The 15,579-nt window shown below is 44.0% G+C and overlaps 1 long non-coding RNA gene across 3 annotated transcripts in view; it reads left to right on the top strand.

The window, feature by feature from the left end:
* Window positions 1-9,954, top strand: part of LOC144099254 (uncharacterized) — a 91,310-nt gene extending 81,356 nt beyond the window's left edge. For 2 of the 3 annotated variants that reach the window (XR_013307361.1, XR_013307357.1), the window contains exon 4: window positions 9,855-9,932. This is a non-coding gene — a long non-coding RNA (uncharacterized LOC144099254). Of the gene's footprint in view, window positions 1-2,782; window positions 2,851-8,566; window positions 8,649-9,854 lie in introns of all 3 variants that reach the window. The other variant, XR_013307358.1, reaches the window with a different exon arrangement.
* Window positions 9,955-15,579: the final 5,625 nt, after the last annotated feature.

The raw sequence follows: 15,579 nt of genomic DNA, 5'->3' as shown, positions 1-15,579 counted from the left end.
CCCGAATGCTCGCATTTGCAATGAATAAGTGCTCGTACTCGGCACAGAAGTTATAAAAGCAAGAGAATACTCGATCTTAAGAAGGAAAACTGCTCAAAGACCGCTACAGAGGCGTGCATGATTTTAGGATTCTTTCCAGTTCTGTGAACGCACCTTCCTGGTCTACTGCAATAATTTAGCGGATGTGCTGGTGTAACGTACCTACCAATCCGAAAGGCTACAATACACAGCGGTTGCATTGGAACGTTGTATTTTTTAGGTTGATTTTACGAGAAAATGTTTCCAAATGTAATGCTGTTCGCGAGTGGGGTTAGCGCTTGTCTCGCCTAAAGGACGGTTTGCACATAGCCATGAACGCACACATACCTCGATTGTATGATGGCACGCATATGTCTTCTACATGTTTAGCCCAACGACAAAGGGACAAAAGAAAGGGATGCTTAATGTAGTCGATAGTTTGACGGCATACCATGCGCTCAGGAATAATGTTTGATGATCGAAAAAGGAAATGACGTTTCAGGAGCGCTACGGCTCCCTTGTTCATAAAGTAATACTTAACACGACACAGGCTGGTCTGGAAATCGCTCGACATAGTAGAGCACGAATTCTGTTTGGTTTTTCTATTTTTCCCAAGTTTTTCACAAAATTTTTCTTTTTCCAATAATTCGGCCAGTTGCAGTAAGCGCCTGTGTCTTCATAAGTACACATTTCCTTTGTCAAGTTGCGACCGCACGAAACTTGTAGACATATGCCCCAATTAGCCATTGAGGCACATCTGCGCCACAAGTACGATCCAGCGCGTTTGAAAACAATGCAAGGACCAGTTGCAAATCATTATCTTCAACCTGTTTATCAGAGCTCATGCGCTTTCAGTAAGCAGTCAGCTCTTACATGTGAAATTTTGCGACAGGGTTTCATCGCACTGCTCATCACTCTTTACTAACGTTTCCCAATAGGCTGTCGAGAAGCAGAAAGGTAGTGGCTGCTCGGAAAATTGGCCAGCATGGTGTGTTACCATACGTGTACAGAGCGCCGTAAAACGTGCAGAGAATTTTCCGCAAGTGACATTATGGTGACCAGGAGGAAGTGCCATTGCTGTATGCTTGTGCTTTTGCATATGGAGCGCATGAGCCAAGGCCCATCCGCAACAAAGGTCTCCGAAAATACACGCCCGTCTCATTGTCGCTGGCAACGTTGCTGTTTTATGTGAATTGACGCTGACATGAGCTATTGTGTCTTGACAGGCAAGATAACATGACCGATCAATTCGCAAGTAAGAAGGAATGAGTTTGCGCGCTCATCGCCTAGCCAGCCGCTATAATAAAGCGATACAGCTTGTAGAAGCAAGTATTCAATTCTTCGGGAATTTTTGGAAGCGTAACTAATCTAAAATTGGGAAACAGGTCGTGTGTGTGATACCTGGACTTTGTTATAGAACGTAGTTCGTGTGGGTTTCTGTACAAGCTTGTTCCTTCCCTCCAATGACAGAAAGGCACAAACAGGTTCAAGGTTTGGTTTCTGCTTTTTTGCGTGTTATGCTATAACACATAAACCTGTTAGTGACTGTGTTCAAAAAATAATTAAGAATAAGACCACAGTTAAAAATAGCGCGAATCCTTTGTTTGTGTTAGCTGTCGCCTGTGCGACGCCTTTAAAGTCATGCAACAAGCTCAGCTGTCCCAGAATTTTGCTCCTTTATGTACTGCTGTTTGAAATGCAAGGTACAAGAGGGCATACATATGAAAAAAAAAAGAACGGGATTATTCTCCACATCGGCTACTATGCTATCTTCCTTGCTGGTTAGTATTGTGTAGTGAAATGCCCGCAGGGTCCCAGAGGTGTGAACGCTTAGGAGCGGCCATTAGCAGCACCTGAAACATGAATTACAAATAAAACGCCGCCTCTAACAGAACCCTACAGCGAGTTCAAGGCGATTTAGAAAGGCGGCAACAAAAGATGTTAAAAAATTATTATAATCGGCAGCAGAAAAAAGTTGCCTCAAAAAAGCCGATAAAGCGACTTTAATCATGAGTGCTGCTGTAGTCTCTCCGCCTCAGCAGCGTTCAGATGATACCAGTTCCGTATACAGAAAAAAATAATAGAAAAGGAAGTACTACACCTACGAAGGGTATTTCATACTAACCGAAAATATCCAAGAACAAACAATACGCGGCCTGCTTGGAAACGACCGAACTGAAGAAAACAATGCACGATGCATCAGACAACCAATGTCATTAGGCAACAGAAAATAAAAATAAATTTTGTTTGTTTTGGGGGATTTAACGTCTCAAAGCAACTTGAGCTGTGAGGGACGCCTTAGTGAAGGGCTCCAAAAATTTCGACTACCTGGAGTTCCTACACGTGCACTGACATCACACAGTAGGCAAGCCTCTAGAATTTTGCCTCCATCGAAATCCGACCGCCGCCATCGCGATCAAACCCACGTCCTTCGGGTCAGCAGCCGAGCGTCATAACCTGAGCTACCGCAGCAGCCGAAAATTTTTGTATACATGAACAGGTTTAAATAAGGTGTAACGGAGAAATTATTCGCGCTAACAGCAGACTTGAAAGCGTTTTAGTCTGACAGCTTGAACGAGCAAAGGTATTTTTCCGGCTTCGTTCCGGTGCCAGCTTTAAAAGAAAGATTCAGTGCATGTCCCTTGTCGATAAAGCAGTGGGAACACAGATCCACAGATCGCATTGTCGATACGAGAACGGCTTTAAAAAAAGTGCATGCTCTGTAAATAGAGCCTAATATCAAGCGATTATAATTCCTTTACAGCTGTGCTAGCAGAAGGCCAAGATTTCGAGGGAGGATTTCTACGGCCTGGTGTGAGACGCAGGTGCGGCGTAAGTAAATTATTTTGATTCCTCTTGTTATACGCTATTGTTAATAGGTGGCGACCAATGAAGTGCATTCATTGAAGTTAAATAATTTAAGTAAGCAATTAAGGTTTTCTGGCTGACACTGTCGATTCAACGGAAGAATGCAGGGCTATATTCATGACTGTACCACTGCGCTAACTTCTTAAATTTCTCTGAAAAATATTTCTGTATATTGTTTAACCCACTTATAACAAACCTGAAGGTCGCGTGGACCGCGTTCGTGTCAAGCGGTCTTCTCATTAAAACTCCAAAAATACGAAGCGTAACGAAGCTGGCGTTTATTTTTTATAAAAGGTTGTGATGCGCCTCAGCTTCCTTATAGGCTACCATATTATTGCGCTTTCCAAGCCTTCAAGAGCGCTCATAACTTTGTTCCTCGCCCATGACTAAAGTGCCAATATATCAGTTGGTTTAATGCCAGGCTATAGCTATCAAATCAAAGGTTTATTTGCACTTCATACAAAGAAATGCAGGGCACAGGGACAAAAAAGCTTGTCAGAAGACAGCTTGACAGGGCCCCTGCGGCCTTACAAATTGCTGGCGTACAGTGCAACAAAAAGCATCACTAAGGACTGAAATAACATGACATAATTACCACAATCAAAACGAAATTAGGTACACAAAAGAACTACTACAAAGATTCAGTTGTTTTGACCTTGAGGAGTGATCAGTTGCAGACACATTTATTAAAAATTCAACAGATACGTCTTAAGTTCGGCCGGTTTCATGCTGTATACATTTACATTTTTTGAGATTAACTCATTTAGAAGCCTGCTTATACGATTTTCAATGCTGTTCCACCCCTGACTCGTCCTAGAAAACGGAACCAACCATGATTCCTGGTTCCGAAGAGAATATTGCACGTCAGGAGGCCGTTTCAGAATAAGCAGTGATAGATATGCCTTATTATTGAATTTCAGGCATGTCTTATATCGCGTTATCAGTCGGTAGCTGTAGAAGTTACTGAACGGTAAAACGTTGTACGCTTGAAAAAGAGGCATTGATGGTGCGTCCCAAGAAACTCCCGCAATTTGCCGGAGAGCTTTTTTCTGTAATATGTAGATTCTATTAATATTTACCTTTGATGTTGTACTCCAAACTAAAGAGCAGTAGTCTATTTGGGATGAAAAAAGGCAATTATATACCTGAAGTTTAAGCCTTGCAGGTAAGACATGACGGCAGTTACACAGTACTCAAACTACTTTCGCCAAATTAGCAAGGACATAGTTCACATGCGAGTTCCATACCAAATGTTCATTAAATGTGACACCGAGCACCTTAGTCTCTGGTACAAGTGCAATCTTGTCTGACCCGATATAGAGGTCAAATCTGCAACTTATGCGTTTTTGGGCCACAGTAAAAAGGATTGCCTTAGTCTTTTTAGTGTTTATATGCAGTGAGTTTGCTTGGCTCCAATGGTGTAACGCCTCAAGGGTGGCATTGGTTGCATCATGAAGATCGTCAAGGCTGTCAGACTTTATAAATACGCTCGTGTCGTCCGCATAGGTAATGAAGGAAGCATGGTCTGTGATGTTTACAATATCATTTATATATAAATTGAATAACACAGGTCCTAAGACACTACCTTGTGGAACACCGGCTTTCAGGAATTTCGGAGTAGAATAGTCCTCATTTATTACGACGGATTGTTGCCTGTTTGTGAGATAAGATTTCAGGAGATTTATTGATACTCCCCGAAAACCATAGTGTTCTAGTTTCGCTAAAAGTGTTTCGTGATTCAAAGAGTCAAAGGCTTTTGAGAAGTCTACAAAAATACCAATAATTAGCTCCTTTGCTTCTAAAGATTTTATGATTTCCTTTTGTGTTAATAAAGCAAGTTCGGTCGACATTCCTTTTCGAAAACCAAACTGGCATGGGGATAATAAACTGTGTTTTTCGCAAAAGGAATTCATTCTAGTGCAAATAATTTTTTCTAGTCCTTTGGAAAAGGCAGGGAGGACCGAAATTGGCCTATAATTTGAAAAGTTGTTCTTATCACCTGATTTGTATATCACTACGACCTTTGCACGCTTCATGTCTTCTGGAAATATGCCGGATGTCATGGACAGGTTAAAAATGTGGGCAAGAACCGACAAAATGTGTTCTAAAACGAACTTCAATGGTTTTATTTTGAGACCGTCAATGTCTCTAGCTTTACTGTTTTTTAATCCGAGAAACGCTGCGCAAATTTCACTATATGTCGTTGGATAAAAGAAAACGCTGTCTTTGTTGGAGGCGCTTAAGTACGGAAGGTAGGACATATTATGTTTGCTATCTGCTAGGTTAACGAAATAGGAATTAAAGGCATCTGCTAGAGGCTTTCCTGTGAGAGTATTGCCGTCGCACTGTATTTCTAGAATTGGTTTGCTGGATTGACTTCGATTTAAGAGCAGGTTTAACGTGCTCCACAATTCGTCAGCATGAGCAGCAATGTGAGCTCTTGCGAACAGATTGTTGAAGTACGCACGCTTGGCATTTCGGAGAACGTTCGTGAGAGTATTTCTAAATTTTTTAAACTGAACCAGGTCTTCTTTTTTTTCTAGATTTGATAAATTTGGCGTACATGTGGGTTTTCTTGCGTATCATTTCAAGGCACTCGCGCGTAATCCATGGCTTACGTATCTTTTTGCACTTTTTTATTCTTTTCAGTGGAAAAGACTTTGAATATGTGTCAGTGAAAATTGACATAAACTTCCTGTAAGCGTCATTTACGCAGTTGCAATTGTATACCGGTGCCCAGTCTGCCGTAGAAAGCTCGTACTTAAATTTGTCAAGAGTATTTGGGGTTATATCTTGTATAAAGAAAGTGTCTGAAGCGGCCAGTGTTTTTTTGTTGCAGTTTGTTTTCCAGAACATGTATATCGGTAAATGGTCGCTAAGAGAAGTCTCTATAACACCACACTCTGTATCTACGTAGCATTGAGTTATGAACATGTCAATGAGGCTCTCAGAGTCTGTTGTAATACGTGTCGGTTCGGTAATGACATTTCTGAAGTTATTTGATTCCAGTAACAACAATAATTCACTAGATGAGCTTCCTTGCTGTAGTATATTGATGTTCAGATCACCTCCTATAACAAGTGCCAGTTTGTTTTCATTCGCATAACTTAAAAGTTTTTCCATAAATTGGAAGAAGCTGCCTTCGTTGCCATTTGGAGGACGATAAAGAACAACGAACAAACTATTTCCACAGTGCACCGACAAGGCTTCATAGTTTACACACGAAATACTAACAGCTGGAGATATGCTTGCTGAATGGGAATTTTCAATCAGCATCGCCACACCACCACCGCGTCTGTTCTGCCTGTTTAGGAAGAAACTCGAATACCCCGGCAGGTTTAGCACATCGTACTCGGATGTATACCAGGTTTCTGTCATCATCAGGACGTGGAACCTAAAAGATAAAGCTGATAGAAAGGCTATCAGTTCGTCGTGACATGAGTGGCGTTCCTTGAACCTTTCGCTACACTGAGAGATTTATTCTGTTCACGACCGCGGTTAAAGCGCTCACTTCAACCAGTGGCACGCCTCCCTGCACGTCATTTTGATCCGATTCTCGCCGACAGGCAGCGCTCGTGCATTGCGTACAAAAGCTTCGTAAATGTATCATATTTTTCACGGCCACGTCAAAGTACGTACCAACGAAGTCATCTCAGGCGAACTCATGTCCGGCCATCGGGATATCAACAGGGCGTTGCTACAAATCCCCATGCGTCTAATCACGCGGATGATCAACAGTGCTCGCAGTCGTTCGTTGGCCCATGCTTTACGGTATCAATTCGTGGTGCACTCCACTGTCAGTCCAATGCACATGACCTTAATCATTTCCACAGCAGCAAACAAAAGTATGCGAACCGGAACATCGTCATCCGATGTGTGAACTGCTGTCAGCATGAGCTGGATGAAGCACCGAAGGAGGTCAATTCTGACCATATAAGGGACACCGATATCCGGTGGTTGTATCTTGCACTTGGCGTTTGATGGCGAGAAAAACGTTCTCGGTGCAGCCAGACAAGGCATTACATGGAGCGTTGCACAGTTATGAAGCAGGAATCTTTTCGATATGTCAGGTTCTAACTCAAAGCCACCTTGCGAACAACTTGGAACTTATGACCGGTTGGACGCTCGTCACATGAAAAGATAACAGCACGCGTTACCTAGGCATTTCTGTTTGATCTTCACCCTACTAAAACGTATCTTCCAAATCATCGCAGTGTGCGAGACTTGCCGATGACAGTGTCACCGCCGGTCACTGCTGTTGTTCCTCGCGCTCAGTAGGATGTTAACGCGAGACCTTGCCCCGTCTTTCACCAGTGCCAGTGTCCCCTTTAAAGGCATGCGTTTTCGAAGGAAGCATTTGTAAAAACTGTTCCGTTTAGTCGGCAATATGTCGGCTTTTTTATTGCGTTCTTGGATCCCACATTATTATTTACAGGGTAGGTTGTCACTCGCGCTCGGACGCTCTGTTCCAATTACACGCTTACAGGAAGCGCGAGTTTTTCCACTTCGGAACGAGTTTATGGTGCCTCCACGTTCTTTATAACCGAGCTACACCTGCACGGTTGTTCATTGTATCTGAAACGCAGTCTCATTGCCCAAAAGCGTGTTTCGGCGGTAGCACAGCCGTCATTTGTAATAAAAGAGCGGTCGCGAAAACTGCAGCTGCAGTAAGTGGGTTTCACTGTAATCAATTATTAACACAAAAATAGGCTACTGTGCGTCGAAAGCCTACCGCTTCGTAATATATGGAGTTAAACAACTCATCGTAAGTATTTGTATTTTTTTCCGCCAGAACAAATTCGGTGATAATATAACAAGAGTAATAAACACAAGCAGGTAAAAACCACGTGGCAAATTCTCACTAATGAACAGCTGCCACCACAAATTTTAAGGAAACGGGAACAGTAATAGTGGTGACTTGCCAGAATAAAAACTGTCGCCTACTTGGTTTTTTCGCGTATATTTTATCTTTTCTCTATCGGACATATTACATTAAGAAAATTAGCGGCCAACCACCGAACAGGTATCTCCAAAAGCGACTCAAGTACCTGTGGCAGTATTCCCCTTCTGAAGGACATGAGTGGCGTTCCTTGAACCTTTCGCTACACTGAGAGACTTATTCTGTTCACGACCGGCTAACATGTGCGTTAATGGTCATATGTTGTGGCCATCGCGTTAATGTTAGATTCATGATGCAGTCCTTATACCTTGCAAATAAACCTGTGGTCTTTGCCTGTACCTTTATGCAAGACAGTTATGAATGTTTGTTTCATGATGTGCGTGCATAGGGTGAGTGATATCAAATTTCTCTCAAAGCGCCGCCAGCAACTGCGGGGTTCACAGTGGAGTTCAGAAGCAAACCGTTGACTGCTTCAGAAGACAGGTGGAACCAGTGTTTCCACATCCACAAAAGCTACACTAGAACAAACCGTGCTGCATTGAAAAAAAAGTAAACGCATATTAAAGATTTCAACAATTAAGCTCAGCCTATCGAGAGGTGCTAATTTTTAGCATTTGAAAGTTTTTTTTTGTGTGTACCTTATCACAGCCACTGGCAGAAAGCAGTTGCAGGTGTAGGTAGAGGGCCACTCTGAGGATTTGCTGGGGAAATTTTTGATATTGGTAATTACAGCGTGAAAAAATTGTTTCACATCGTTCTTTTTTCTTGTTTCGTTTTCAGAAAGTCTTTTGCCGCCGAGGAGAGCGCTGTATTTATGAGCGAGTCGTGTGCATCAGGGGTCCGTGTCCACCGATTCCTATATGTAAGTGAATTTTCGCTAGGCAGGCGTTAAAACACGATTAGGAATGTTAATGTAATAATTTGGCCTATGGAGTTTATTTCTTTATTACAATTAATGAAAGCGACACATGAAAAATGACTACTGACTCCTAGGTTTCAATATTCTTGCTGAAATTAGTCCAGAGGTCTTTTTTTTTTCATTTAGAGCCGGTAAAAATGCTGCCACCGCGGCGGAAATTCGATCCGGAGACAACTGATCGGAACAGTAGTATAACGGCGAAACCACTGAGCGATCGTGGCCGTTAATGTAATACTTTATTTTAATCACTAGCATGAAATAGCTTGCTACACAACGGCTTTTCTGCATGACTTAGTGAAAAGTACGACAGGAGTACCAGTTCTAACATGTCACTACGCTAGTGTTTATGAAATAAACTATTTCACGCGTGAAATTAGCTGAGAGCGAGCGAAAGTTTTCGCAAACATTCGACCGGAGCTCACTGCTAGCGGATAGAAACGTTCGCATCGTACATACATCCAGCACGTAAAGCAATGTACGTAACCCGATGTACTCACGGCATGTGTTACAAACGCTATATTGTTTATGTAAGCTGACAGCATCAACTGGCGATGCGCGTGACGCGGGCCCTATGTCGAGATATGAGGAAACAGTGCAGATATAATCGCCGAGTCCAGCATGTTCTGGACAGATCGCAAAGTACCTCCGGGCGTCGGCTGCGGAAGTAAAAGAACGGCACATTGGCCGAGTTGGAAATGCTCCGCAATATTAAAACCGCGCTAAGCAACAAGGACGAATAAAGAAGGGAACACACACAAAGCGCCTTTTTGTGTGTTCCCTTCTTTCATCGTCCTTGTTGCTTAGCGCTGTTTTAATATTATGCGGAAGTAAATATGTAATACATAGTGGCGTGAGTTATCTAAACACACGTGGCCGTAAATGAATCTGGTCTGGGGTCATTAAATGAGGCTGCCATAGCTAATCTGCTTGAATAAGCAACGCGAAATATTTTACTAAACAACCTCCGCGTTCCTCGCTTTCTTACATATATGGTCAAACTGGTCTAATCTCTTTCTGAACGTATATCGTTAAATAAAAGCGGCCTATACACGTGAATGCCAAGAACCTCTTCAGCATATCATACTGTACGTTAGGTTTGCATTTGTTTTTCTACTTGCTGCTGACTCATAATTGCACCATTGCTTGCAGGCGTCTGACGAAGTGCTTCTGGAGGTACTTCGTTCATCACCCAATTCTAAAGGCAGCAGCATGTTACGTTCCTTGAATAAATAAGGCGTGCAGATAAGAGTGATTGTGGCAAGTCTCTTTCCAGGAAATCCAACACTTTCCAAAAGCACGATCGTTAAATTTACGGCGAAAAACTGTTTATTACACTGTTACAGCTTCCTTATACATGCGTGCAGATGAATAGCCTGTAAGATGGAGACGGAAAAGATAAAATGAAACTTGAGCTGGAAACACATTCTGTGCTTCAATAAGATTTTGTTTAAATGTGGGTTTCAGCATCGCTTCAAACCAACGCTTTTTGAACATAGCTCATATTTCGCTGATGAAAGCGACACGCAGAGAGCAAATAAGGGGAAAACGAAGGCATGTTAGTCGACAAAGTGACTATTTGGCTGATTTATTGAATTAATCGTGGCACGACTGGCTGCATGTTCTGAAGAGGTCATCTCGGTAATATCCCGCCCAATAGGCGCGCCGCAACAAGGGGCGCCACATTTCCTTCCCCCAACTTTCAACTTTGAATCCTCCGATGGTGCGCTTGGGCTGATGAGCGGCTTTCAAAGCAGTCTAGAACCATGGTTCTGTTAAAGCACGTGCCGCTAAGTCGTAACGTGCACATAAGCAAGATATGCTATACAGTTAGCAGCTCAAATATTTTCTGAGTGGTAGTTCTTGCATTTGTAAGCAATATTTCAGGGCGGCTTTACGGATGGGCGTGGATGTGATCCTCTGGTTCGCATTGCCGGTTCTTCGCTTTGCATTTTTTTCACATAGATTCTAAGCTTGGCGAACTATTGTATTTTGTTGGTCAGTAGAAGCGTGCGAAGGTGAAGCCGCGCTAATTGCCGCGAGTTTAAAGCGAAACACGCCCTTAGCGCACTTGTTGCATGCTTATGTTCGCTTGTTAAATTCGGGCGCGTTAGCACGATTGTTGATCCCTGAAAACGAAAGATACGGCAAGAAAAATTGTTATTAAACTACGGCAAAGCTCGCGAAATGTTTGCCCGACGTGTTTTATTTCATGCATGCTACAATCGTGATAATCATTGAGATACTTGCGCCAATTTGGATTGGCCCCGACGATCATCAGTTTCGCCTGCTTTTCTCTCGGATCAGAGGCAAAATTGAACAATAAAAATGACTTTTTGCACATCAGGCACTTTCCGAGTGGTTCACAGGAAGGGTCAGAGTACAGAGTATGGCGATTGTTTTCTGCACCTAGCAGGCAGGGAACCATAAGTAAGCAGGTTAACGCTGACAAGACTCAAGGTACAGCGTGCGACATAGAAGACAAGTATCTGTTCGCACGATGCAAGACAAAGGATATTTAAAATGCCCCTGCCTTGGGGCAAGTCATATGTAGGACAAACCGAAAATTGTTGTGGACAGGGTGAAAGTGGAGAGGGCGAATGATCGCGCCAGTTCACTGGAAGTTGCAAGAAGTTTTGACTTTGCTATTCTCCGCGGCCGTTGTAAAGGTTGATCTCCCTGTTAACGGGTATCAAAAATATTATGACCGTAGTGAATGAAAGATTCGGGATGACTTCATCATCCTAGAGAAAAAAGCCTGTGCGACCGAGCCGCCTGTCACCATATTTCCGAAAGAAATCGCACTTCTTGATCAAGAGTTCTATGAATCAGAAGACTGAAGAGCGGGATTGTTGGTAACACATCTTAACAAAACAGCGCTACGAAAACACAAAGGAGTACGACGACACGAACGCTTGTGTCGTCGTGCGGCTTCTCTGCCCGTGTTTTTGCAGCGCCGTTCTTTAAAGTTCTTATTCAGGCCATGCAGCGAATTGGCTCTTTCTGGTCACTTGTACACACATTTTGCCTGTTTTTTTTTTGCTTGCGTTGTCGCTGTTTATTACTGTCGTTTCTGTTTTACCTGCCTTATCCAGATATTAGCGACCACTCTCACTAGGTACCGTTTGTCACCATCATACCTAGTTGTTCACTTCCCTTTTCACTGTTTCGTGTTTATGCTCTATAATGAACATCGCAATCTTCGAGTATCTGAAAAATAATGCCGATTGATAGTCAGTAGTAGCGGTATCCATCTTTGTCTTTACTTATATTCGCGCTACTTAAACCTTGGTAGCTTACAATCGGTAGTTCAAAAGTTTGTGAAATATTTTTTTCTTTTGCAACCTAATGGAGATAACTGGTGCTTGCATACCATAACTTCGGCTTGTCCAGAAATTCTTTTCGCCCACTAGTTTCGCACGTTAACAGCAGGAAACTCGTCGAGTGAGATAGGCTTTGGTGAGCATCCTCTCGATTTGCAGAGTTCAACGCAGAAATACACCTTCTCTTGCGGTGATATCACTCCACATGGACGCTTGAGGCTGTCTGTAGTAAAATAATCCACAGCTGATTCATTGGAGGCATGAAAAACGGCCTCAAAAACGTAGTGGAGGCACACGTGCACGCAAAACGAACGAGACACGACAAAAAGCACTTCCTGATGGGGGAAATGGTGGCGCCTCTGAAAGGAGCGACGCTTGAGCGAATTGCGAGTAAAACCCAAATCAAGGGCAACGGATGAGGCGCCGATTAGCAGGTCTCACTCTGGAAAGTGGAGTGTGGTCTGTATGTGCCGTGGCCGCGGCGCCATTCCTCGGACGCCAACCGGCACCATGCATGTTGTGCTCCGTGGACAAGACCAAACGTCAACAGCGGCGAGCAAGGAAAGAAGACTGCTCCAATGTTTCTCTTAGCCAGGGATATATGACACGCACAGACAATACAAGACCACGAGACTCCCGCTGCCGTCGATAGGCTTCTGCCTCCCAGCACTGTACGGGCCCACTGCCGGGCATAGTACCGTGTTGGTATTGCAAGCGAAGGAGCCAACGCTCCTCGCTTTTGGTTCGCCCTTTCGCAGGGTGATGAAAGCTGCTAAGGTGGGTTTGATATAATTGAATAATGTCTTCGTAAGTGTTAGCAGCATTAAGTTCTGATACATCTGGCTGCGAGTGTCGTGGCGATGCCCGGCAGTTGAGCCCGCGGGCTGACGAGTCTGCTGTCTCCTTTCCCTCTGGTCTCGCATATGCTATGGTCCAGATGACAAAACGTGTGTCCGGGCGATCCCGTTGCTCGCATCTATAATATTGTAATCCGGCCTTTAACGGGGAGTGCTCGCATAGTGTGTGCGCGTTCTCAGACGTGTACCACATGGTGCGGGCATGCCCGCTGATTCCACTTGCACCCCCCTTTCCCCTCACCTACCCGAGAGAGCTGGAAGGCCTTCCTGATCGGCTGTTCTACCTTAGATAGCCAACGAGCTATCCTGGCTAGGGCCCGAGCTGCGGCGGAAGTCACAGGTGATCCGGACTAGGGACTCCTCCTAGAATTTGTAAGGGGCTGGCCCTTAAAGCCAGCCCCTCTCCCCTGAAAATCGCCATTAATCAATGTTTTCCAACACCTACACTAAGGAACGCTATGTGCTATGATTTCATTTACTTATCGCACATCGAGACCTGAGTACAAACTGTTCGCTAAAGAACACTGGAAACAGATGTGTGCACGACGAAAAAAAAGCACAGCGTTCACATAGGCACCGACTACAAACTGGTTGATCAATGGGAATCGAAACGGAATTCATATCTCATCAGCTTTGCAGATTTGTAAAGGCACAACTAAAAGGAAATAAAAAAAGCAGAATCAGGATGCATGTTGAAGGGACGGCGACAAAATCAGCACTGAGCGAAACGCAAGAAAAAAATAATATCACGCCAATGAAAACAAAGCAAAACTGCCGACGAGCTAGATTATCACTTCGATTCCTGTTTCAAATGAAACCTTTTTTGACACGAGAATTCGTGCGACGTTTTTCGTATGCGCATAGTGAATTCTGCGTAAAAAGATACTCACCTTCGTTGCCTGTCCTCCCCCTTATTTGCTCATGGATGTTTTGGTTTAAAGAAAGGATACATAAAAAATTCTTAAAACTATTGAATTTTTTTCTGTGCAGTGAAAAAATTCTGCACATAGTCAACTCAGGCAAATTAAACCATTTGCATTGCATTTAGCCGCCAAGGAGGATGTTTATTCTTTCGGCAGTAGGACTGTGCTGTGCTTGCATTTTCCTAACGAGCACTGACCAACCTATGGGCCTCGTGTAATTTCTCCTCCCTAAGGAATCTCGTGTAATTTCTCCTCCCTAAGGAATCATGCTGCGGAAGAGACGTAGTATTCGTAAAATAGAGGCGCGCCACCATTCTGTTCGCCACGCAACGGTACAACATGAACTTACGGGGTCTAAGCACGTTATAGATATGCTTAATTGCTCTCTGACTGCGGCAACCGAAAACTTCAGTTCATGTGCTCCTTGCTGCATATCGTTGAGGTCGCCACGCGGTATCGTTCATGCCACCAACAGCTGTTTTCTGCGATGGGTGGAGGGACACGAACTCCGACACCTAAAGAACTTCTACCCTAGAAAATCTGTCTTTCTTGGGATTTAAGAGTGCCACATTTGTGTCTACTCTTTATACCTGAAGGCATCTAAAACCGCCGGATATTACTGTAAATTAGGGCAGCCACTTTCATCTTAACCAACGCTTGTCTCTCAAACTTGATTTAGTCGCCTCCTTGCAGATCCATCCTGAACGCTGCCAGGAGTTTTTCGCCTTCTTTCAATCTAGGATTGTTAGCAGCGGCACAGACGCCTCGCTGTTCAATCCACTTCGCCGGAAGTTCATTTTTCATGCTATTTCGTGTAGAATAATGATGACCAGTTCGTTGTGTAGCTCGGGGATGCCAGCAGCGAGCGCTATGGAGTGAACGAGAATTCGATTCGTAGACGTAAAAAAAATTCTCGCATCAAGGTCCGATGATAGGACAAAGTGGATACTAAATGTAATCGAAAACAGCTCTCTGTTCTAAATCCATGCTAAGAAGTTAGCAACAGCCAGCCGTGCTATCAAATAGTTTGGTTGCAGAATGATTGCAGGATGAACCCAGGAGGCATTTCGGTCAGTTCAAGTACTTAAAAACACCTTTATTTTCTTGTTTCCAACATTACTACCTTGTGCAAGCGTACAGTCCTGACAATGAAGATTAATTTCTCTAGTGAGTGGATAAGGCAACCTGCTCATATTCATTTTCCCCCGTTCTGATGAAGTCACAGAGTGAAGCTACGGTTTTCACGTTGCCTGCAGTCGCAACGCCGACGGACGAGGTCGGCTTGCTAGGGCCCACTAAATAGGGGCTGCGAATCCCCATTAGAGTGCTAGAGTGTTCTCCACAGAATTGGGAACATGCTGCATCCCATATCGCCCGTTGCCAGATGAGGGAGGCAGGTGTGGAGGTGTCCAGACTGGGAACTTCGAATTTGGCTTCCAAAGACGGTGAAAATTCTGAAGCATAGAAAATAATAATATCGCGCGACCTCCTTGCCCCTGCGAAGGACGTACCACCAAGCCGGGCCGCGTTGGTTTCCGCTTCCGAAGAGCTCGGTACCTCGAGGGGGGAGGGTGGGGGCAGTGCGGCTGGACGAATCAATCCTGTGTACTGGGAAAGTCCGCCTTTCTCTCAAATCAGCGAAAAGGGTTGAAACCGCAAAATGGCATTTTTCTGGGCCAGTTGGTATGAATCCATGACTTGGGCAAGCATGAACTTTGGGACACAAACGAAGAGAGACACAGCAGTGTGTTCCGTGTTCCACGTGTCTCTCTTC

Source organism: Amblyomma americanum, chromosome 7 (genome assembly GCF_052857255.1).
Source record: "Amblyomma americanum isolate KBUSLIRL-KWMA chromosome 7, ASM5285725v1, whole genome shotgun sequence".
Taxonomy (NCBI): Eukaryota; Metazoa; Arthropoda; class Arachnida; order Ixodida; family Ixodidae; genus Amblyomma; species Amblyomma americanum.
Note: the sequence above shows the minus strand (reverse complement) of the source record. Positions and strands in the feature narration are given on the sequence as shown.